Here is a 26,506-nt window from a genome sequence, read left to right on the forward strand (position 1 = left end):
ATTCATGTGCAAAGTAGAAACTGAACTGAACACATTATCTTTGAGCCAAAATTGGTTTCTCCTCCAGTCCCAGGCTCTTTAAGGGGTGGCATACATTTCGAAGGTTAGTTATTAGTTCCAAATGCTGCAGAAGCATCTGCTCTGTACTAGCTAGAAATCATGTTTAATAACAAGAAAATCTACTCTAGCCAAATCCCTGTTGGGAGGGCTCTCGCATGAACAAAGGGCCCCCACTTCCCCTGATTTCCATAACAGATGTAGTATCTGATGCATGACAGCTCAGCTCAGCCCAGCACCATTATCCTCCTGCATATCCATCTGCAAGGAGCAAGGCTTTCGTTTTATTAATTGCTCTGCTGGGCTACATGTGACGTTCTGTTGCCCCGAGAGTACTCTGTTTGTGCTTCATGCTACACTGGTCTCAATAATAGTGATTTTTCTTAGTGTTAAAGGTTACTAGCCCTCTTCCTTTACTTTGCTACACAGCTTCCATACCCAATAAACTATTAATGCCTCCCTAGGGGGTTGCCGATTCCTCTTAAGTTGGTTCCAGTCTTCCAACACTAGAACTGCCTCTTTGTCTTCGGACTGAACATTCTTGAGACAAGTCAGTTAGAGGAGGTCTTCAGGATGCTTCCGACACAGACACTCAAGGAGAACCCTCCTACTGAAAGAGAGAAGGAGAGTAAGAACCACTACACTTGAAAGTCAGCTGTTGCTTTAAAATCAGGGACAGGAAAACGACTTTGCCAGCCTGGAAAAGAGACCCCTCTCTGTTTGCAGGCAGTTTCTCCCTAGTGATAGAGCTTTGGGTAATGTGATGTTCGCTTCCTGAGGTCACCGTGGAGTGGCTATAACCCACACTTGTCATCCTTTCTGTACGACTTCATCTTTATCCCAGGACAGTTTAGAAGAGGCAGGGTTTGGCGGCAAAGGGAGCCCAGGGAGGAAAGAGAGGAGGAGCTGAGAGTGTGCTTACAGGAGAGGAGATAAGAACAGAACTTTGAGTGTTGGTAATAACAGACATCAGTGGAAAGCAGTAGACTTAATATAGAATCCCCCTATTTCCGTTAGAGTTCAGGATTTGCTTCTCCCCTCCCCCCCCCCCCCCCAAAAAAAAATGTAGCTGGACTCAGGAATTTTAATTCTTCAGTGACTCCATGTAGAGTTTCAAGCACCACACCTTGAAAGTTTTTCTGAGCCTAACAGGGTAAGTGCTGAGTTTGTTCCAGGCACCAAAACGAGAAAGATGATCAAGTGTCCTATAGTGGTCAAAGAATAAGGCCACAGCAGCAGATACACATGGAGCCACGAACCTATCTCCGTGTGTACATGCGTGTGCATGGAGGAGAGAGCTGGGTGTGATCACATGGAAATGTAATATAGAATTTAAACACAACACCGTAGAATCTATTTACTACCTCTGTGACCAGGAATCTACTGAGTGTCAAAACATTTGAGTGAAATTTTCTACAGGCTAGTTTATAGAAAATGGAAAGCTCTTACATATGAAGAAAGAAATGTATGTTTATACTGTGTTTATATGAATCTAATTCTTTCCTGGAAAGAATTAGAAAAAAACCCCATAAGACAAAATTTAAAGCGAACGAAGCAGAAAGGGGTGTAGCACATGGCTTTGTAGGTAAACTGTCACCAGAAGTCTCTCTCAGTGTCATTATTTCTCTGTGGGCCTGGCAATGCCTACTTACACACTCACTGATAAGCCCTTTAAACAAACAAAACCCTTATGACAATAATCATTCCACTGCTTTTACTATCCGCTTATGTTTTCCAGTTATATATCTTCTACGTGTGTTTCTATTTTAAGATAGCTGGCTTGAAATAAGTTCCACAAAACCGAATCGCTAAAATACTAACCTGTGCTGTGGTGACGTACTATGCCTCCATGTCTCCTTGGGTATGTTTTGGATGACAGGTCCCAAAATATTCACACCAAGAAAGAACATGTTTGTCATATCGTGCCAAATACTACTGGATGGAAAAACGTCAATAAATCAATTTGAAATAGGTTTATTATGTTGCTGTCAGATGATATCAAGTGGAGAAAGAAGAGGTGCAGGTTAGTGCAAGAGATGACTGGGTGGTTGCTGTCCTGCTCTGTCCCTCACTACATTTCTCTGGCTGGCTTCTTAATGAGGAGAGTACTTTGTCTCTCAGCCCTTGCCACCATGCTGGTGTCGCAGCTGGCAGCCAGGAGTGCTAACCAAAGCAGTGCTTTGAGGGGCTTTGCTCCTTCAGTTCTACAGGGTGGGAGGGCCTTGATTATTACTTCCGCTTCTCTGCGCAGCTTTTCCTGCTGCTCTACACCGGGGCTAAACCTCAGGAGCGCCGAGACCTGAAAGAGACAACAGAGAGACTCACTCAGTTCCTGCCTGCCTTGCACAGTGAGGAAAGGGGTGTCAGTGCATTCATTAAGTGAATTGCTCCATGACAGTTGAGTTTGGGATTCTGTTTCTGGGTCAGAACAAAATAAAAAAATAAAAAAAAACAACTTCTGAGCATTCAATCTGCAAAACAATACAAATGCTACCGTGTGTGCATCTACCAAATGTTCAAGGCATCCACAGGCAGCCTGTTTAATATTCTTATCTTCTTGCTCTAAACCCAAAGAGGCTTGGTGGTGGTCGTCATTATCCCAGTGGGCCACAATTTAGATAAAGGAAATATTCTGGGTCAATTAGTAGAAATTTGGGCAAAATGAAAGGGTAAGAAAGAGGCGGGGAGAAGATGACTTAAACAGATGGGAGAAGCACTTAGCAATTCCCCACTGTGTGCCAGGCACCCCAGCTCTAAAGATAAAAGGTGCTATCCCATTAGGAGCTGCTTTTTGCACGGGCAGAGAGATGCAGAAGGTGACAGTCACCACATTCCTCTTTAGGATGCTTGCAGAGCAGCAGAAGTGGGAACGTGGTTGGAAAACCTCATTGGCAGATGAATATCATTTTGTGCTGGGTGCTGAAGTATGAGTTCAAGTTTGAGTTCATCGGTCCAGTGGGAGTTCGTCGCTAGCAACATGGAGTTGAACCTCAGTGATGGGGCCGAGGAGTGGGCCCTGCCATATGGACAGTTTCTGTAATGCCTTTAAAATCATTCCTGTTCTGCCCTTTAAGATCATGTTTTTCTGCCCGGTGACGTGGCACTTGCCTTTCATCCCAGCACTCCACCTCGGAAGCAGCGGCAAGCAGATCTCTATAAGTTCAAGGGCAGCCTGGTCTACCTAGTGAGTTTCAGGTCAGCCAGAGCTATACAGTGAGACCCACTCTCAAAACGAAAACAAACAAAAGCAGATTAAGTTTTCGTTCTTCTTCATAAACAATGGATGGTTCCCAACCAATGTTTGGTAGCAGCCATGCGCATCAGAGGAAGCACTCTAAGGACACAGTAGTAAGACTGACTCAGTAAAGGAAAAGCAACAGGTGGAGAGTTGACAAAGCCTCATCTGCAACAAGAGCATAGGTCTACCCCAGGGGAGCGGGGCTCCCCAACTCCAGCAATACTTCCTTATGCTTGGCGTTCTTCTATGTCCTTCTCCTTAACTATCGACCCCTCTACCTCTCACATAAGCAGCACCTAATGAGGTGTCAAATGATGATCCATATCTTGTTCCCGAAAGACTTGACTAATAAGCAGCTGGTTTGGGGGGCCAGTGGACATCAGTGTTGTATTCCAGAAAGGGGAAGAGGTCCATTGAAAACCAGAAGCTTGCTGAACAGGCTTGAGAAAGAGAAGAAAGCGGCAAAATTTAAATATTCAGAAGCAGGGAAAATACTTCTCTTTTTCTTTCCAAAAGCAGTCCCTTGCATTCTCTAGCTCTTTGCCTTGACCACTGGAAAATTCTGATTTGCTAAACGTTTTCTACCTTTTAGGAGTAGCTTAGTCTGGTTTGCCTCCTCGGGTCAGTTCCTGAAGCTCAGATCTTTAGGATGGAAATGAAAACTGCCTGTCACTGAGTATGTCTAAGGCAATTCAGATAGAGTCAGGAGAAGGGAACTGGGCAGCCTGTAGCTACATAAATCAACATGATGAAAAGAGGAAACGTCCCTATTCTGGTGGTAAACGGCATTCTGATCTTGTATAGAAAATCGAGTATTAAAGCCTTTCCCATTTGAGCAGCCTATTTCTTCTCAACTTCATTGTCCTGTTCTCAGAAAAGAAGGCAAGAAAAACCTAAGGAGGCCATTTTGGGGGTGCCTAGAGGTGCCTAGCTCTTGAAAAGGAGGTGTGAAAGGGCTTAAGTCTATTCATTTCGCCCTCTCATTTTCCTCTAAATGCAAGCGTGGTGTTGATGCCAGTGCCCAGGCCAGAGGAGCTGGCAGAACAGCTCTCTTCGAGGCAGCTGAAGCCTTTCACAGTGACAGCTTTTCTCCCAATGTGTCCTGGTAGGAGTTTGAGTTGACAGACAACAAAGGATGGGGAGGGGAGGGATTCCGACACAGGCTGAACAGCCATTACCCTTGTCTCCATAACAGCGTGTTGGCTAATGGACAAAGGGAACAGATCCACTGTGGGTTGGTGTCCCAGGCCCCGACTGCCTTAAGTTGTCTTTGGTGAACTCAGAGGCAGACAGCGAGGCTATTATTCCCTGCTGTCCCTTGTGGGCCAGCGATCCAAGGCTTAGGAAATGAAGTGGATCTAGCAACAGGAAAATAGTCACTGTAGGGACATATTATAACACTACAGTGTAAAAATTTGTTTATCATGGTTGTGATGAGAGGTCATAAAAGCTGTCTTTTCCCAACACCTGTTCATAATCTGGCACATAGTGGGTGCCCCTTAAACAAGGAGGATGTTTAAATTGCACATAGAATAATAGGTGTCAGAATTTGGAATGTTGCCCAATGCTTGAGAACAATAAATTTCATGTCCTAGCTTTTTTGGTTTTCTTCACTTGCTTGAAATTCCATTCCTCTCGAAAAAAATAAAATAGTATATTTCTATTTCAGATGCAAGGAGAATAAATAATCAGTCAGTTTCACTTGGTATGTTGGCATAAATATAATTCTTATGCTCTGGAGGCTGAGGCAGACAGATCATGAGTACAAACCTAGCTCAGGCTACACAGTGAAATTCCGTCAAAAAATATAGATAAATCATTTGAACTTGTCCTGTCATGGAGCTAGCAAGGGCAGTAATTCCATGAGTAAGTACCCCATGAGTTTCAGACCATTATTAATTTTGTGATATTAACCACAAAATCCAAGAAGGTTTTATTTTATTTTATTTTATTTTATTAATTACACTTTATTCACTTTGTATCCCCCCATAAGCCCCTCCCTTCTCCCCTCCCAGCCCCACCCCTTCCCCCTTCTTCACGAATGCCCCTCCCCAAATCCACTGATAGGGGAAGTCCTCCTCTCCTTCCTTCTGAGCTTAGTCTATCAGATCACATCAGGAGTGGCTGCATTGTCATCTTCTAAGGCTGCTCCCCCCCTCAGGGGGAGGTGGTCAAAGAGCAGGCCAATCAGTTCATGTCAGAGGCAGTCCCTCTTCCCATTACTATGGAACCCACTTGGACACTGAACTGCCATGGGCTACATCTGTGCAGGGGTTCTAGGTTATCTCCATGCCTGGTACTTGGTTGGAGTAGGAGTCTCTGGGAAGAACCCTGTGTTCAAATTTTCTGGTTCTGTTGCTCTCCTCCACAAGAAGTTTTTGATGAGCACATTTTTGAGTAGTCTATAGATGAATGGAGTTGTTCAGCACAGCCACTGTGTTTATATCGAAGAAAAGACCAGGAAATTCTCTGCTGAAGGTTATTACTACAACAATACAATAGTGATAATTAATAATAGTAATAAACAACATGATTCTTGGCATGGCTGTGCAAAAGTGAATTTTATAGACAAATGCGTTTCCTGTCATGAGAAATTTTCCTCCAGATGGAGAGCCCACATATACTCGAGTCACAGGCAGCTTGATAAGCATTCTGGACCAGTCCTTTGTGAAATCCCTCCACTGGGGAATAAATGATGTATGAAATGACGACGCCCCCACTCCACAGGGAACACAGACAGGACACTTGCAGCTATAATGTGTGGTTTCTGATGGATTTTGGCTGTGACCCCTGGCCACAATTTTCATTCAGCTCTGCGGAGCCAAGCAGCTCTCCACAGCCCTAACCACCAGAACCCACACACACTCTTCTTCTCCAACGCAGCAAGCATTTGTTCATTTGAGTTTCTTTTTTTTTTTTTTTTTTTTTTTTTTTATCACAGACACTTCTCCACGTTGGCAGCCCAATGGCCAGCTACAGTGGTAGCAGTTACTGGGCACAATATTTCACAAAATCTGGTGACAAATCACTTGAAATCTGTGAAATCATTGTCACCAGTGTATTCAAAGCTTCTGACAGAAAGAACTGCAGGTGTGCAGGTCCTTGAGGGCATCCAAACACTATTTAAAAACAAAACAAAGCAGGACTTTAGCATCCATCATCCAGGTGGAATTCTAATTTTATGATAGGAAACACATTCACTGAAGCAGGGTTGAAGTCAGGGTTGAAGTTTAACATTGTAATCAGCGAAATGTAGAAGGGCTTGATGGTGGAAGATAATTCCAGAAAGCCCAATTCATTATCAAGCATGCTTGTAGAACAATGAATGAATGAGAGTTTAAAAGGCAATGCTTTAAGACAAATACAGAAAATGGGGATAATACCTTTTTTTGTGAAAATGCCAAGGGAGAGTCACCTTTGGGGTTTTCTTTATAACATCATGATTTGTACCACCACAAAAGTCTATGTAATCAATTACTGTCCTGGATTTTATTTGGATTCTTAGTGTGGATACTAAGTACTCCTCTTCAGAAGCTGTCCGCAGCCACCGACTGTTAGAGAAATTTTAAGTCAGGATATGGCTGCTCTGTCAAGAGATCACATCCAAACACTTTCTAAGTCTGTGTGATACAGCTGGAATACAGACACACTTTTAATCCCAGAAGAGAGAGGCAAACAGATCTCTGAGTTCAAGGCCAGCCTGGTATAGAGCAAGGTTCAGGTAAAGAAAAGTTTAGGTCCAGGCAGAGTAGTACACACCTTTAATCCAAGCACTCAGGAGACAAAGGCATGCAAGTTCAGTTGAATCAGTAAATTGAGAGTCAGGGCTTGGAGTTCATTCATGAGTTCAGTGCAAATCAGCAGAGGCAGTTGAAGACAGAGAGCAGCACAGAGAGAGAAAGAGAGTAGGCAGTTCTAAAGGGACAGTTGGATGAAGACAGATTGCAGAGAGAACAAACTAGACACAGGTGAAGACAGAACAAGCCAGAGAACACAAAGGAGACAGAATATTAGAATATATTGCCAAAGTTAGTATGAAGCCAAGCAGAACAATTTTGTCAGAAGGTGAGAGAAGTCAGATTGAATCAGTCAGCTAGGAGAGAAGCTTTGAGCCAGAACACCTGAGTTGAACCAGCCAGCCAGAGTTTAGAAATAACTAGAAAGGGTACATTGACACAATGGAATATTATGCAGCAATTAAAAACAAGGATATCATGAAATTTGCAGGCAAATGGTGGGAACTAGAAAACATCATGCTGAGTGAAGTTTCCCAGAAGCAGAAAGACACACACGGCTGGTATATACTTACTTGTAAATGGATATTAGACATAATATAGGATAAATATACTAAAAATCTGTACACCTAAGGAACCTAACAAAGAAGACCCTGGATAAGATGCTCAATTCTCATTTAGAAAGGCAAATGGGATAGACATCAGAAGAAGGAGAAAAGAGAGAACAGGGACAGGAGCCTACCACAGAGAGCCTCTGAAAGACTCTACCTAGCAGGGTACTGAAGCAGATGATGAGACTCATAGCCAAACTTTGAGCAGAGTGCAGGGAATTTTATGAAAGAAAGGGGTGCTAGAAAGAGCTAGAGGGGACAGGAGCTCCACAAGGAGAGCAACAGAACCAAAAAATCTGGGCTCGGGGGTCTTTTCTGAGACTGATACTCCAACCAAGGACCATTCATGGAGATAAACCATGTACAGATGTAGCCCATGGCAGCTCAGTGAACAAGTGAGTACCCTAGTAAGGGGAACAGGGACTGTCTCTGATAGGAACTCAGTGGCTGGCTTTTGGGTCACCTCCCCCTGAGTGGGGACAGCCTTACCAGTCCACAGAGGAAGACAATACAGCCAGTTCTGGTGAGATCTGATAGACTAGGGTCAGATGGAAGGAGGGGAGGACCTCCCCTATCAGTGGACTGTGGGAGGAGCGTGGGAAGAGAAGAGGGTGGGATTGGGTTGGGATGAGGGAGAGGGCTACAGCTGGGATACAAAGTGAATACATTGTAATAAATAAAAAATAAATTAAAAAAAGTTTTAAAAGCCTCCTGATCTAAAAGTAAAGAACCCTGCAGCACCCCCATGCTTCCCACCATGCCGCTAATGGACTAGTCCTCTAGAACTGTATACAAGCCCCAATTAAATGCTTTCCTTTATAAGAATTGCTGTGGTCATGTTATTTTTCTTCACAGCAATAGAACATTGACTAAGACAATACTCAAATGCATTACTTGAAAGTAATTACATCTTTTGTTCCTAAAGTTTCAGGCTCATTTCATAAGGAAAAGTGTATGTAGTCAATCTTCAGTGTTGGAGGATGTTTTTGTGCACTGTGTATTCAAATACTGATTTCGGTCTGAAGAGATCTGGTTTGCAATATGAACATGCACTGAAGCATCTCCGGTCTCGACGTTGTGTAAAAATTGTTCTCCATCACTTCTGATTGGTTAATAAAGAGCTTAACAGCCAATACCTGGGCAGGAGAGGATAAGGTGGGACTTCTCATTCCAGTGAGGGGGTCCCAGGTGGAGACAGTCCCCATGAGAAAGTCACCATGAGGGAGTTGCCGTGGGGACATGGATGAACAAGGAGCAGCCAGGGTCAGACTAAAATGGCAGATAACAGGCTGCGTGGCTGGGAAGTAGGACAAGTTAGCGTAGTCAGGTTAGAATAGATGATTATCTACCTAACTATAGTGGTTGAAACTTAGGAGTAAATATAATGGGTCTCCATGTCATTATTTGGGAGCTAGGGCAGGCATAGAAAGCCCATAATTTTATACTCTAGAGGTCTAAAAAGTCTAAGAGTTCCAGGACTGTTTAAATGTCTAAGTGCAGACTCTCTTCTGAGACTCAGGCAATCTTTTAACTATGAGCCTCAGGTGGGGGAGAAGGGAGACAAGTTGTATACTTCAGTAAACAGTGGCAGAGAGTAAACAGTCTGTTCCAGAAGCAAGGCAGTGTCAGGCCAACGTGAGCCTACAACCTCTAATTCTGGATCTTTGTCCAGCATCTGGGACTATTGGTGGCATCCTCTATGAATCATTGACCTTGGGTAGCTCTACATGTAGAGGAATGTTAATGCAGAACACGGCTATTCTGCCAAGAGATCACATCCAAAGATCTTCTAGGTCTAGGTGATCTGGCTGGAAAACAAATATGCCATTAATCCAGGAGACAGAGGCAAGCAGATCAGTGTTTTAGGTAAAGGAAAGCTTAAGTCCAGACACATGCTTTTAAGCCCAAACAATGAAGGTAAAATTAGTTGTAGAAAAAAGCACCCATGTTTGAAAGTGATGTTTAAATGGCAGAAAAGATGATGAATCAGAGAAAGACTTGACAGAATAGAATACATCCAAATTTCCGAGAAGAGAGAGGTAAGGGAAGCCACTTAAGGAGTAACACAGAATGAGAGAAGAGAGGAAGTTTTACCAGAACAGTAATATAGAGATAGGTTGCAAAGAGAGAACTCAAATGAAGACTAGATGAGCCAGAGAATGAGAGGGAGCCAGAAGATTAGAAAAGATTGCTGGACTTCGTTTGAGGCCAAGCAGAGCAACTCAGAGGCCAAGAGAAAAGGCAGATTGAATAAGTCAGCTGGGAGAGGAGTTTAAGCCAGAACAGCTGAACTGAATCAGCCAGCCCTGAGTTAAGTAACAAGAAAGGGTGAGCTTGTTAAGCAGTAAGTCTCAGGGATTGCAAACATGTTAGGGCTAGATGATTATCTACCCAACTATGGTGTTGAAGCTTAGTAGTAAATATAATAGGTCTCCATGTCATTATTTGGGAGTTAGGGCAGGCATAGAAAATCCATAATTTTACACTCTAGAGCTAGAAGCTTCTAGCTTCAAGGACTAGTCCTAAGGTTAGCAGAAGCAGGCAATAATCCTCCAAGACAACAATTGAAACAGGAGAATAAAAGTTACTTTCACACTACGTCTCCGTCTTTGCTGCCTGTGGCGTATGTGGCCTCTGTCTTTTCAGCTTCACTCAGTGCCTGCAGCTTTCCTTAGAGAACAACAGTTCCCTTTCTGACATTTCCAATACCCCCAAATCTCTATTATAACTTAGGGTTCATCTTGAAAGCTTCAGGCAGTGAAGGCTTCCTTGCAGGGAGGGAATTATACTCTGGACCACATTGCCTATACCCAGAGCTGTCTGGAACCTTGCTATAACCTTCTTATATCTTTTTTTTTTTTCTTTTTAGTTACATTTTGTTAACTCTGTGTCCCAGCTGTATCCCGCTCCCTCATTCCCTCCCCAACCCCACACTCCCTCCCTGGTCTCCTCCCTGCCCCTTTCCAAGTCCACTGATAGGGGAGGACCTCCTCCCCTTTCATCTGACCCTGTTTTATCAGGTATTTTCAGGGCTGGCTGCAAAGTCCTCCTCTGTGGCCTAACAGACTGCTCCTCCCTGGGGGGGGGGGGTGGTCAAACAGCCTGCCCTTGAGATCCTGTTAGAAATAGTCCGTGTTCCCCTTACTTTGGAAAACTACTTGGTTACTGAGCTACCACGGGCCATATCCGAGCAGAAGTTCTAGGTTATATCCATAGATGGTCCTTGGTTGAGTGTCAGTCTCAGAAAAGGCCCTGTGCCCAGATATGTTTGGTGCTTGTAGAGCTCCTATCCTTTCCATATCATACTAACTTCCCTTCTTTCATATGATTCCCTGCACTCTGCCGAGGGGTTGGTTATGAGTCTTAGTATCTGCTTTGAAACACTGCTAGGTAGAGTCTTTCAGATGCCTTTTGTGGTAGACTCCTGTCAGAAGTTCAATGCACATCCCATTTGTCTTTCTAAATGAGGATTAATCACCTTCGCCTGTGTCCACTTTCTTGATTATCTTCTTTAGGTGTGTGGATTTCATTATGTTTACCATATCTTGTAGGTCTATATAAGCGAGTATATACCAAGTTTGTCTTTCTCCTTCTGGGATACTTCACTCAGAATGATCTTTTCTAGATCCCACCTTCTTATATCTTACATGCCTAAAAAGCCAACACTCTACGGATGATGATACTAAGTTTAGTTGCTAGCTTGAGATGTGAACTGGCTCCCTTGGTCCATAGCTGCCATAGTTTCTGTATGCCTTTACAGCTGAAACTTGAAAACTATGTTCCATTTCCATCCAGGGCACCACTGTAGAGGCACTCCACAGTGCTGGGAGCCTTTGGAAGGTGGAGAGTTTTTCCTATCATACCCAGGCAAAAGCCATGGTTTCTCCCTAATAGAGACAATTTCTTTAGGAGTTATAGACACTTTTCTCATATCTACCTTGTCTGTAACATTAACAGTGTCCATACTCATTGCTTTGCCAAACTCCGTATTTTTCATAATTTCCTGACTTGAATTCTCATTATAAACCTAGATAAATGCAGAGAATAATAACCACATCATAGTCTGAAGACTGTGACATCTTGAAACTTCCTCCGTCAAACAACTTATTCCGGCCCTTTGAATTCAAATGCAATCAAGTTGTCAGGATGTGGGTAGAATGATACCAAGAACAGTTTGTCCTGTTGGGTTGTTTGTTTTTGCCAGAACATACCACCAGCGGGCTATGTTTTAATTCCCATCATCATCCTTGTGGGACTTGGATACGCATGAGCTTATATGTCTCCATATCTCTCTCAATGCTGTGGTCGTCTGAGATCTTACCAGGATGGCTTATTATGCTTTACCTTCCAGGTCAAGAGTCTTTCCTCATTCCTCCCATAATTCAGTTCCAGAAGCCTACAAACCACATGTTCTGGGGACCAGAGGCACAGTATGTTTTCATTGCTGTGATCAAATATCTATCAAGAAGCATATGAAGGGAGGAGAGGTTTATCTCGGCTTATGGTTTAAGGGTTACCGTCTGTCATGCAGAAGAATACCTCGTGATGAGATCAGATACTGTCATCCAATGACAAACTGTTTGCTCACATCTCTTTGTATCAGGAAGTAAAGAAAGAGAAAAACTCAGATCCATCTGGCTTTCTCTATTTCCCCCCCTCCCCTTTTCAGTCTGGGCTGAATTTATCATAGACTCACCTATGTGGTACGGTGCCATTTACTTGTGAGTCCGTGCCTTCAGTTGATCACGTCTGGAAATGCCCTCAGAAGCACATCCAGAGATGTGTCTCCTAGGCAATTCTAAAACCAGTCAAGTTGGCAATGAAGATTAACCATTGCCAACAGGATGACAGCAGAGCTGTTGTTGGAGTATGTTTAATAAGTAGTAATGATGTTATTAATACAGGCAATGTAGGCAGAGCTGCCACACTGACAAATCATGAATCCTACAAATGAACGGCAATCTCGGAGTTGTGCAGGGGATAATATTGTATGGAATACGTGGTGGTCTGTAGGAGGAAAAAAAGACTTTCCAGAAAAGAAAAAATGGCTTTCCAGGTGAAGTTGAAGTCAGGAAATAGATAAAGAGCCAAGTCAGAATCGTTTAGTAGATGGGAAACACAATCAAGATGGAGAAAGAAGGTACAGTGTGGAAGTGGGGATGGAGGTGGGAAAGAGGGTTATATTGTACACTTTCCCATATCCTTGTGTGCAGACAGCAAAGGTGGACTTTGATATGTTTTCCTCAATTGCTTTTCCACTTGATTTCTCATGATGAGGCTTGGCTAGGATGGCCAAGCAAGCCCACCAACCATTCTGTCTCCACCTTCAGCACCAAAATTATAGGCATGCACCACTATGCCTACCTTCTATCTATGTGCATGCTAGGAATTCAAATTCAGGTCCTTGGGCTGGTTTGGCAGCATTTTACCTACTCAGTCGTCTCCCCAGCTCAGAAGGGACAACTTCTAAGGTACATTTTATGTTGAAAAAAAAAAATTCCTCCTCTTTAGAATTTGAGTAATGGGAAGAGCTGTCATCAATCTTGTGTTTCCATTAAGTCTATCTAGAGCACAGGCTGGTGGCAGAACCTGAGAAGTTAGGTTCTAACAGATATGCTAGGTGAGTCTAGCCAGGTTTCCTGAGTAGATGACTCTGTTTATTCTCTTGTGATGTATTTCAGCTTTTCTACAAGTCTTCCAGAGAAGCCTTTCTTGGTCTTCTCTACTTTCTCCTCTAATGAAGATGGAATGAGTAGTCTACTCTGAGACACTTGCCTAACTGGATGGTCCTTACTCTATTCCTCGTTAGGCTATTCCCACTAGCCGGCTTCTAGGTTGCCTAGCAACCGCTGATGTAATCACCTGGCGCCATCAGGTGCAGGGGATATAACCCGCTTGAGCCCCTGCACATTCTCTCACTTTCTCTGTTTCTCTTCCTATTCTCTGTCTCTGTCTCTCTGGGGCGCTCCTTCCCCTTTCCACAATAAACTTCCTTCCTCATACCAAATATGTTTCTTCGGCAGATTTATTATTATAACACTCCCTACTGAGTAGAGCTGTGGCTAGATGGAGGGTGACCACTTGGCACAACCGGAATCCATCCTACCATTATAGCTAGAATATAAAGTTACCCATCCTCGGCCACTCCCCATTCTTTTGGTTGACCATCCCACTTTCGGGTTTTGACTCTGGTAACTTAAATAAAGTCCTCTGAAAGTTATCCCTCCCTCACTCCAGTTTGAGATGATGAGAGACCATAAAAAGCAACTCTATTCAGGACAAGATCTGTCCTGACAGACGCCAGCTACTGTCTAACTATTTCAAAGGCAGGGCAGAGAGTGAGGGCAAAAAATATTTGGTTTGGTTTGGTTTGATATTTTTCCAGAACAAAGGCATGCACAAAGTCTGGAGCCTTGTTTTTCTTTCAAAGAAAGGTTTGAATTATTTTTCTTAACTAAAAATAGAAAAAAAGAAAAATAAACCATCATTGCCTCAAAATGGCTAGAAAAGGATTATTTACAATGTTAACGTGGAAAAGATGGAAGATTAAAAAGAGGAGAAACTGGAGTGCAAGATGATATGCACAGACACACAAATTTGGACAGCAGCAGCACTTTTCTGGGTAACTGGGAAACCAAGGTTCCCCCTATGACACCCCCATGATGTACAATAAAGCCAAAGAGACAAAGTAAAACAACCCATCAACTTATTTTTTTAACTTAAAAAATTATTTATTTTATATGTATGAGTGTTTTGCTTACATGTATGCATGTGCTTTGTGTGTATATGTGGTGTCTATGGAGGTCACAAAAGGGCACTGGCTCCTCTGGAGCTGGAGTTACGGATGGTTGTGGGCTGCCATGTGGATGCTGGGAATCAAGCCTGGGTCCTCTGCAAGACCAAACAAATGCTCTTACCCAATGTGCCGTCTCTCTAGCCCCCGCCATCAACTTCTTTCTAAGCGACTATGACCTTGTTCAGGTTTTATGGTGGGTTTGGCTAACTTGAAGTGCTCAGAAGGAATCATTTTAGAAACCAAGTCTTCACAAAACCCCACTCTGCAGAGAACTTTAAAGCTAGAGTACAAAGGGAGATGGAAAATCGCCTTGAATGACTATCAACAAAAGCTTTGGCAAAATTGAAACGTTAAAGTAGCATCTGAAAGCCGCTAAGAGATAGGCAGATGGGGGGGGGGTTAGAAAGTTGATGTAAGAATTCTCAGCTATTCAAACAAATAGTCATTATTTGAGATGTTTTTGGTACCTTATTTAATAAGATGCATTTAAATGTGTGTGTGTGTGTGTCCATGTAAAACCCAGGGTGGTTCCTGACCTTCAGGTATGGAACACCAGTGAGCATTCAGCGCAGACACTAAATTTTAGAAGAGATTTAGCAGCGAGCAAAATGGGTGGAGTGTGTGAGGCCACAGATGAAGAAAAACTATCATGGGAAAGGGCTTCATTTACCTGAGAACATCCTTGTGAATTTGTAACTTTTTCTGTTGCTGTGACAAACTACTGGACAAAAGCAACTTCAGGAAGAAAGGGTTAGCTCAGGTTCCCATGCACCAGGAGGAACTGTCCATTAGGGCAGGGAGTAAGAAGCAAGTGGGTGCGGCCTTTGGGAACAGGTAGTAAAGACAGAGTGCTCAACTAGGTGTTTCTTCTTTTTCTCTTTATTCATTCCCACGAGTCCCCGTCAGAGTGTTTTCCCCTCGGTTAAAATGGAAATACTCTCACGGATGCCCAGCAATATGGCTCCTTAATGATGCCAAAGCAAAGGAAGACTAACAACCACACCTTGCATTATGATCCCCACACCACTCCCCTTTTATTGTCCTTGGCTTTTTAGACGGAGTCTCACAAAGTAGCCTCGGCTGTCCTGGAACTCAGAGATCTGCCTGCTTCTGCCTTCCGGGTACAGGGATTAAAGGTTTGGGCCACCACACCCAGCCCTGCCTTTCATCTTAAAAGTTAAATTGATTCCAAGTAATTTAACTTTTAAGATATCGTATCAGGCTTGTTCCTTAAAGGCATTGTTTCCCAGATTTTCTTTTTTCTGTTTGTGTTTTGTTTTGTTTTGTTTCTTCAAGTATGACCTACTTGGAAAGGGCAAGAGTATTTGTTCCAGGGAAAGAGAACAGAGAGGCTTATCTCAGGATGAATGAGCAAACTGCTAAGGGGAATCCTCCCTTCCTGGTTAGGGAGGAGGACATAGATATCTCAGGAAATCTTGGCCCAAGTGGAAATAGTATGTTAGTCTTTACTTAATAGGAACAGAGCAGGCAGTGTGTTACGAAGTCCAAGGAAAGATCATCTTCCAAGTCTTAGTCTGCCCTGCCCACCCCAAACCTCCGTAAGAGGTCTCTATGTCCTGCCGTAACAGGAAGTGAAGGGGGTGGGTGAGAGGCATATAATCGTTGCACAGTAAGAATAAACCCAGTGGCTTAATAAATAAAATAACGCAGGGGCAGTATTGCTTCTTGAGATTATATTTCAAAGAGAAAAGAGGTCTATTATTTCTAAATCAATTTAGATGGAAAAGAATGAAATAGAAGTGCTGTGCATTAGATTCTTTGTCCCTGTTCCTCTCCTGACCATATTTTAAAAGTAAAGGTTAAAAAAAAGAAAAAAAACTCAATGAATTTTAGTAAGCACTATTCCAGAGCAAAGTGGAGAACAGAATGAAGAAATGTTTCACACTGAGCCAAGTCCCTGCCAGTAAGTTGCTGATGTAACTTTTTGGTGTCCATTCTGGCATTCCCCGGCCATTATAACTGACTGTGCTGTTTGAGTTTGATGTCTAGTCACATGGATTTGCTTTCTCATTTCTTCTACTATAAAAGCAGAACTCCAAAATCGCTACATCTTGCCCACCAAGACTCTGCTATTGTGCAGCCATTTACACCAAAAATGACTGTATTTGGTTAAAGTTAAAACTGAATAAATTTTATTAGAACTTCCCGCCAAAATGTCCAGGCCATGTAGACCCATTTATATGCTCCTGAGGGTTGTCATATCATACAATTGAAATGCCAGGACCTAGGATAGACCCCGCCCTGTCCCTTGAGTAATTGTGCTCAACCTCAGTTGTCACATCTGTAAGAGGGACACGTGCTCCGGAAGCCACAGGTTACAGGTACTCGCTCAGCATTACTGCTTTCTCAGTGAGTCGCTTCAGGTCTCTGGGCTCTCTCGGTAGAACAGGAAATTAGCGAGTGCCCTTGGATGCATGCAGCTGACACCTGAGAACAGTGGGAGATCTCTTCTCAGCAGTTTGACATTCTGTTCCCATCAACTCAGTATTCCAGGCAGCCAATTCAATATTATCCTCAGTTTTCCTAATTTGTCTAGTTAACATTTTACAGTTGGTGTCACAACTGAGGATTTTCTAGCACAAGGTCATGATATATTACACAATTTGGCAAAAATCTATGAAATACATTCTTCCTAAACTTATAATTCCCTCTGTCAAAGACCTGACCTGCAGCAAATCAGGGCCCTATAAGAAAACCCACAGGCCAGACACTGAGCAAGAAGCCCGTATACTCTAAAGATCTGTGCAAACCAGTGGCGAAGATAGGTCGACAAAAACAAATGGACAAAAACATTTTTGTAGACTTGATTGATGAACCAACCAATGATCTCGAGTTGCACAATTCAGAAACACTTGTGGAGTTTGAAAGAGCAGAGCTGGAATTAAGCTTAGATAGAACATTTGTTTTATCAGTCAGCGCAACACTTGCTTCCAAGGCTTTTGAGAAACTAGGAGCCTTAAAGAAGTTGTGGTTGTTCCATTTTTAATTTCCAAGGCGGGCTATCTGCAGGGGTATAATTGCTCTCTCCTTGCTTGCTTCAGGATTGGCTTGGTTGTGCTGTGGTAAAAGGCAATCTCATTGCAGAGTATAACAATGGTTATCATCCCTATGATATGTCTCTCATGGGTCCATCAGAGCTCTTCTCCACAGACTCATGAAGGAATCTGGGCAGAGGGAAGAGCTGCTGTTTTATAGACCTAGGATGTGAAACATGAAGACTCCTTAGTTATAATGATAGAGGGAAAGGGAAAAATGGCAGAACTGGTTACTTGGGTTAGAAAGATGAGTCAACTATAAAGAACGTGTTTGCTTCTTAAAGAGGACCAGGTTCAGTTCCCAGACATAGTGTGGTCCACAACTGACCAGAACCCTGGTTCTTGGTGGTCAGACACTCTCTTCCGGCCTCTGTAGCCACTGCCTTTGGGGGTGCACATATGTGCATGCAGACAGCTACGCATACACAGCAAATAATATAAATAAATAGTTAAAAATGCTCTTTAAAAAAGGAATTGGCCACTGATTGGCAATCCTGTAATACCTATTTGTGCTTTATCAGGCAAAGTCCAGTACTTAAACCTAACTGTGAGGGAACTGAGAAATATAGAGGAAGAAATTGAGTATTTGGTGAACATAGCTCTATATTCTATTTCTTCTGCGTTAGCAATTTCTAATTTAGTTCACTAAGATTCAGCATCTATTTCTAGGCAAGGAACCAATATATATATTTTTTTGGCTAATTTATCACAATTTGCAATTAAAATAAACAATTAGCTTTACTTTCTTGCCAAAAGAAACTAGGCTTTTCTTTTGTTTTTTTTGACTCAGTATTTATTAGTATAATCCAAAATTTTTTGAGCATTCCATTTAATGGGTTTTTAAATTATATTTTACCTACCATTAACTGATCTATTATGTAGATAGAGAAGGCATATCTGAAAAAAAAAAAAAAAAAAAAAACCTGCACAAGGCAACAAGTTAACTGGCAGTCAGATTAGCTGGTTCACCAGGTCTGCGAAAGGGTTGTCTCAAATCCCCAAATTCCCCAAGCTGCTTTTAAAGCAAAGGTCAAATACTTTTATTCTCATCCACCACCCTCCGTGACAGGGCTGAGGAAGGAAATGCTTCTTTCTCCTCATGCACTCCATGCTTTGTACCTCCAAAGGAAAGTCCCAGAGAGCAGAATTTTTACATGTTCTTTATGGTTGGTTCATGTAAGTCATCGTTCATGAAATGACAGTATCTCTCAAACAAGAGCTGTCTCTCACCAACTCCCATTAAGTGTCATCATGGTATCAGCAGGGGAAATTTTTAGCTGTGAGTTTGCAAGACTGTGGGTCTGTGGGTTTGTAAGGTGTGTGTATGTGGCTTGAGGCGGGTGGGTAGGTGGGTATAGGAATGTATGTGTTTCTGCAATAGGCCACGAAATGACTTCTAGGGATTTCTGCTTATCTGTGTCAAATTGCTGACAATTCTGAAATTTCCACATCCAAGCTACTGTCAGCATTTTGATAATTTGTCCCTTTTTGAACTTATTCCCCCTTCTCTTTTTCCTTGCTGGTTCTATTCTGAAGACACTCATTGGGGAAATGCTAATGGATCTATGTATAGCCTGTTGACCAGGATCTCCAGGCCTCTGGACAGGACTGCAGAGTCCTTGGCTGTAGAGGAGTTTTAATCTAGTAACATGGCTGCTCTGGCAAGAGATCACATCCAAAGACTTTCTAGGTCTATGTGATCTGACTAGAATGCAAACACACCCTGGATTACAGTATGATCCAGCTGGAATACGGACACACTTAGTATGCACCATTAATTCCAAACAATGAAGGTAAGTTTAGTTTATAAAAGGAAGCATCATGTTTAAAGTGACATCTAATTAAGGGGCAGGCAAAGTGACCAATCAGAGAAAGATTTGACAGAATGAGTCAGAGCTAGGATATGCCCAACTCCCAGAAGAATAGGGAGAGAGGAGATAGTTTTTTACTGAGTGTTTTCCTTCTTTTCTTTTTTCTTTTAAACGAGTTCCCCCCCCCCCTCCCCACTGGGACAGTTTTGCTGAAGACTGCAGAGAAAACAAGCTAGACACAGGTGAAGAAAACAAGCTAGACACAGGTGAAGGTTGAGTGAGCCTGAAAATGAGAAGGAGCCAGAGGATTAAAACATATTGGCAGAATTAGTTTGAGCCAGACAGAAAAATTTACTCGGAAGTCAAGGAAAGCCAGTTTGAATCAGTCAGGTTGGAGAAGAGTTTAGAACTCAGCTGTTCTAGCTGAGTTTTTCAGCTAGAACTAGCCAGAGAGTTCAGAAAGACCTAGAAATCCATGGGAAGGGCTCTCATCTCATCCTCTCATCTGAAAAGATAAAAATGATATTTACACTTGGTATTTTCTAAAGGCCTGGTTTAGACATTGTGCTTGAAAAGCACTACTGTCCCCTTGCTGAAGACTGGGAAACTAAGTGGCAGATATTGCAACTTATTTTCTAATATCTACTTTCCCTTATTCTTTGTTTTGTTGCTGTTTTTTTATTGTTGTTATTTGTTTTGTTTTGTTTTGTTTTGTTTTGTTTTGTTTGAGACAAGGTTTCTCTGTCCTGGAACTTGCTCTGTAGACCCAGCTGGACTCAATCCTGAAGATCCACCTGCCTCTGCCTCCCAGTGCTGGGATTAAATGTGTGTGCTTCGACTGAACAGCTGCCCTTCCCCTTTTAATGACAGATTTGGCACTTTCTACCTGGGAACATGGCTGAGAACTTCCTTCTGCTAGTTTGTGGTTTAGGCCAGAGGGAGGTAAATAGAGGCTTTTTTTTTTTAAGCCATTGGTGAAGTTAAGTTTAAAAAAGAGAGAGAATTGTCTACCTTTGCATTTTTTTATACATTCTGTAGATTTCGAGTTTAGAGATGATGACAGAATCTGATTGAGGTTTTACCATGTCCAGTTAAATAGATCACAAGCTGAGTGTGTGTCCGTGTGTCTGTCTTCATGTGTGCCTTTGCTTGGTATTCTTTTATACCTCATCTTGCAGGTAACTAAACAGCTGCCTCCATGACGCTATGCATTGATTTCATCTGCTTTAAACCTCTACTCAGTCCATCTGCTCGATGCTGACCCTGGGGAAGAGAGCGACTCCCCTGTGCTTTGTCAGCTCAGTTCCAAAATAGTGCTTAGAACAGAGAGGAGACCAGCCAGGAGAGGGATTCATATGTGAGGAGAGCAATTATGGTAACTCCCAGGCCCCACCTCTTGACTGACCCATCCGCTGGGACCTTTGACCAGGCTCTCAACACTAACTTCTCCATTTTGGTTTCAGCCTGCATTACTAATCTAGACTGTATCAAGGTTAATCAAGGTGGACACTAAGCCAGCATGTTACAGTTTCTTATTGACTGGTTGACCAATGTTCATTTCCTGCCTTTCCAGGAAGCCCCCTGTTAACAGCTTTGAGAGAAAGACAGCTATGACCTGCTTGGTACTCCCCCAAATCCTCCTCTGATTAGTTGTTAACCCCTTCTGCTCCCAGCCAGGATTCCACTCTACTATTAATGACCTACGTGCCAGTCTTCCTAACAGTTAGAAAACGCTTCCCTGTTTTTTTTCACTCATATATACACACAGAAAAGAAGGTAGTGTGGAATCGTGCACTACATTTTACAAAAAGGAACTTTAGGCTCAGAGGCATTAGCTTCTAGAAGGTCATACAGTTTGGGTCATACATAATGCTATTTTTCAAAACCCTGGTTTTAGAAGTCCAATAGAGTTATGTATGCTTCAGCTTGAAAAGAAACTTAATACTCACAACTATCATGACAGTATCACGAGCTATAGCTCAACTATTGAGTAATAGTGGAGCTGAGTCCATTGGACGATGCAAGGAACCCGGCCTCATGGTCAAACAGTTAGTGCTTGGAGTCTTGCTTTTCATACTGTATGAATATGTGACTTTTGGCATGCTTTTAATTCTCTTTGCATCACAGCTCTCTCCTTCTTTTTCTTCTTCTTCTTCGAAAAGGATTAATAACATGTATTTTTAGGTACGTCTTGAAGATTAGAACTAAGTGTGAAGTGGCTGGCACATGTTGGAATCCATTATGTATCAGATATTCATTTCCATTCACTCCGTTTTATTATGCTTCTTTCTCCTTTTCAGGGACCCACCGACACCAGCCTCTTCTTTGTCTTCTGTCCTCCAGCTAGCCCCTTAGCTAAGCACACTGAGGAGCACAAGCTCCCTCAGATGAGAGCTGGGTCAGGTCGGGGCACTGGAGTCTTTTCCACATGTTTCTGCAGTGGGTCCAGTTTCCAGAGTGAATATCTGGACCCTTTCAACAAAGTAGTCTCCAGGGGGAGGAACGAATGCTCGCAGCATTTCTGTGGGTTTTTGCATTGAAACAGATGAATCCACGATGCATGAAAAGGCTGTCAGGCAGGCCGAGGGAGGCTGAATGCTGGTGCAAAGCTGGGCATCTGTTACTCCACGCCCTAATGTGAGGTCTGTTCTCCTGGGTGAACCACGGCCTAGCCAGACAAGCAGTACCATTGTAAAGACCTGACAATAGACAAGCAAGAGGACTTGGCTGTGATGGAGAAATCCACACCCCTTTTGAGTTTTAAAGGAAGAGAAGCTGGGGTCCAAAGCCTGCCTTATTAGGGACAGACAAATCACCCAAACTGATCTTTATTATGGATGCCTAGCTATTGAATTTCCTCTGCTCTGTAAAGCCTATTGATTTTGTGACAGTCAAAGATAAGTTATGCTCATGAAAGCTTTTCTTTTTCCTTCCCTTTTCCTTTACAACATATTTTTCCAGACATATTGGCATTGGGGATTGGGGATTTTGAGTAAAACTCTTACCAGTTTGTTTTGATTTAAGGATAAGCTGGTGCTCCACTGTGGCCAATGACATTTATTTATTTATTTTTAATTTTAAATTTTATTTATTTACTTATTTTTAGTGGTTTACAGTGCAAAATAAATGTGGCAGGAATCTCCTGAGCTGAGGTCATTCTACTGATTTCAGAGTCCAGTGGAGATGTTCAGGCATCCCAGGCATGTCTGGAATTCCAACAATAGCAGGGTTCCGCTTATCCACCCCTTGTCCTTTCCACCACACTAGATTGCTCCTGTTAACTTGAGAGCTCTTCCCACCAAGCCAGACTACAAGGTCACTCAACCAACTCAACCAAAACATGGAAAGGCGGCCCATGAAGAAAACACCTGTTGCCATGTGTGATGTATATGGACCTTGTAGGTACGGACGCCTTCAAGCAGAGGCAGTGCCTCTTAAGCTGGAGATGTTTTTCTTTAAATGTGTGAATATAGTCTCCACACTTTGCTGAAGAATGGGCTTTGCCTGGTAATGTATTCTGCATTCTATCACATTATAAAGACATTTTGGCAATGCATGTAAAAGCAAGACAGTCTAGCTCATACTGGTGCCATTTGAAGAAACTGTTTCAAATAGATTGAGATGACGAAAGTACCTACACTGTATAGTACAGATGCCATTTTAAGCCATAAATAAGAATGAAGTTATATATGATCATAACTAGATATTACATATAAAGTATATGTATATATATATATACATATATATATATATATATTAGATACATTTGACACATGAAGTATTCCAATACATAAAGATGGCTCTATCCTGGTTAATAACAATATACTCATTCATCCATTCATTTAAGAAAATACATACTGAATATTGACAGGCTCCAGGAACATAGTGAGCGCATTATGAATTATTTTCTCTCTTGGAAATTTCAGTGAGCACAAGTTTGTAATTAGCTGCCTAAGAGACTTGTATCCCCATTTCCCAGAGAGGAAGGGGTAAGAGCACTGCATTGGCTGGGCTGCCTCTCTCTGAGTGAAGACTGTCACTAGCAGTTACGGGGGTAGAGAAGAGATTTCAGGAAAGTTTATAGAAGCACTGTGACAATTCCTCGCCATCAATATGCATAGAATGGTTTTCCCAAGTGAGCAGAACAAAATCCTTTTTGTCTTTTTCTAAGTAAGTAGCCTCTCATGGGAAAGGAGGTGGAGAGGCACCCCAGCTGGCAAGCACACATCTATTTCCAATGGGGCATAAAATCCACTTGACGTTAGAGCATGAATGAGGAGGAAGGAGGGCTTTCTCCCCTTCACAAGAATTAAATCATTTTTCATGCTTACAGATCCATTGGAGGGCACATGCTTGGTTGTAGACTTATCACCAAGTGCCGCCTACTCAGATGTCTTTCTTTTGATAGACCTTGTGGTTAGATTGCTTTTAAAAAAGAAGAAAAAAAAAGAAAAGAAAAACGCATGCTTGCTGTGGCCAGTCGCTACTTTGCAAGGGATGCTCTTTCATGATGCACCCATTCTGCTGACCTCACTGGTGACAGGGAGAATCTAGGTAGTTCATGAGAGAGAGGGTTCTGAAACCTGGACAAAGCAAAGATGAGCCCAGGGAAGGAACGCAGGAAGGAGTGATGGTGGCCAGCCCCTGGACCAGACCACAGGGCCTCCAAAGGGGAAAATAGCTTAACAAAGGGCAGAAAGGCACAGAAACAAACCTTTATAACTTTATCGGAAGCGACTACTCAGTACCCCTTCTTATTCCAGCCTCTCAAATAAAAAAGATTATATCATAAACAGTTTTTAATCTTTAAAAATATACACAGTATTATTTGTTTGTGTGTATGTATGTTTATGTGCACTAGTCTTCTGAAAGAGCAACAAGAGCTCACAACTGCTGGCCATTTCTCTGGCCTTTAATAGATTTATATGAAATTGTTTTAAGTATATGAAATTATTAAACTTAATTACATTTCTATTTTGTGCTGGCTAGTGTTTATGTCAATTTAACATAAGCTGGAGTCATCCGAGGAGAATGAACATCAATTAAGAAAATGCCTCTATAATATCTGAATGTAGGAAGGCCTGTGTGGCCTTTTCTTAGTAACTGATGTGGGCTGGACCAGCCTATTGTGGGTGAGGCCACCACTAGGCCACCGGTCTTGGGTTCTATAAAAAAAACAGCCTGAGGAAGCCACGGGGAACAAGCCAGTGAGCAGCACTTCCCCATGGCCCCTGCATCAGCTTCTGCCTCCGGGTTCCTGCCGAGTTCCAGTTCCTGCCTTGGCTTTCTTATAATGAATTGTGACTCAGGATATACATAAGCCAAATAAACTCTTTTCTTCCCAAGTTGCTTTTGGTCATGGTGTTTCATCACAGCAATAGTAACCCCAAGACATATTATAACTTCTTATTGAAATGATTCTCCAATTCTCTGCCTCATGAATAATTTCTTTCTGGTCATCTCAGACCAGATGTTTAAATGTTAGATGTGTGAATTTTTTTTTTTTTTGAGACCAAAATGCTATTGAAATACATGGAGTTGAGAACCAGAGATACTAGGTTTAAATCCTTGATCTATATCTTACTTGTTTGTAGGCACTGAAGTTACCATCTCTAAGCTTCAACTCACTTTCTCATAAATTGCCTTAATATTATTATAGCCAAAATAAATTTTAAAAAGAAGAAAGACCTTGTAAATGAGAGTTTGAGATAGACTATGTCATCAAACCATGTCATGTCCTATCCCCAGGAAAGGCTCAGAGCAAGTGATGTACCCATGCCATCTGTAATATCTCATCCCGTTGGTTTCATGGGAGTTGCTTCAAACAGCAGAGTGGAGGGAAGTGAGGTTTCTAAGCAGAGACTTCTCAGGCATGTGATTCTCCTTCTTGATCTTGCGATTTTCCTTACAACTATGAAACAAACTGGTAGCAGCTCCAAAATAAGAAAGAAATGACCATTCACCCAGGCATGGCTGAATCCAAATGGCCAGCAGAGCCATGACCAACCTGCACACTCAGTACAAGAAAAGTGGTATTTACCGTAATACTGTAAAAGTGACTAACAGAGTGTTTAAGAACAGTTTGTGTCTTTCTTTTCCCTTTTCAGAGTTCTAAATAAAAGCATATAAGTAAAACAATAAAACCTCTGCTTTTTATTTTTATTGGGTGGGTGTAGGTTTGGATAGTACTGAGACATAGCTGTTCCTTAGATCTCAAGCCTTCATTATCAGTCCTTAAAGTGTCCGAGTCTGGAGTCCTGTCGGCTTTACTCCCTAGTCCTCATCTGAGTCAAGGCCATGGTGTCAGGTTAGGGTCTCCTAACCTGTTCTAAATTGTATTTTGGGACAACAGATAAGAGTATCAAATTGCCATTATTCCCAAAAAGAAATGAATAAGAAGAGGATATGGAAATCAAAGACTTTCATCCTGAAGGACAGTATTGTTCAGTGAGTTCTCTGGTTAAATAGACTTCATGCTACATCAATCTGCTGTTTCCATTACATCAATTCTGATGATATCTACATTAGAAAAAAAAAAAAAAACTTGAGACATCATGACTGTTCCATAATTCACAACATCAAATATTCCACTGAGTATATAATCTAGAAGTAACCCTTGGGCAGATCCCAAGGGTTCAGGGAAGGGATTTACAATGGAATCCTGAGAAATGACTTTTGGATAGTGTTGTGTACTTTTTCTGAGGAAATATGAACAAGCATCTACTCACTCCAGATACAATAAGAAGTATTTTTTTTTTATCATGTCTACATTAGTGTAGCAGATTTTTTGAGTTACAGGAATGTGGGTGAAAAGATAATTACAGCATGGGTAATGACTTGAAAAAGCCACATCCCTAGAGGTCCCTGTGGTTTGAGATTCTCCTCTACCCAGCAATTATTACTGCTTATATAACTTTGGCGAGGAGCCTTGAGAATCTTGTTAGTTTCAGGAACTTCCTGCGAAATATGAATTGTTTATATCCTACCTTTAAGTTTTGTTTACCACCTGAGTCTTAATGTTCCTTCTGCCAAGACTGAATGTTTTAATTCAAAGTAAAGTGCTGAATGAACCCTGTAAACAAGCCAAAGTTTAGAATTTAGGAAATGCTAGGAAGAAGAGATGACTCTCTTGGATGGAAATAAAATCAAGGACTGAGACATGAGAGGCTCAGATCTATTGCCACTAATGGCTCTCTTTAGACC

The sequence above is a fragment of the Psammomys obesus genome, unplaced genomic scaffold, assembly GCF_907164565.1.
Source record: "Psammomys obesus unplaced genomic scaffold, mPsaObe1.curated_primary_1811, whole genome shotgun sequence".
Lineage (NCBI taxonomy): Eukaryota > Metazoa > Chordata > Mammalia > Rodentia > Muridae > Psammomys > Psammomys obesus.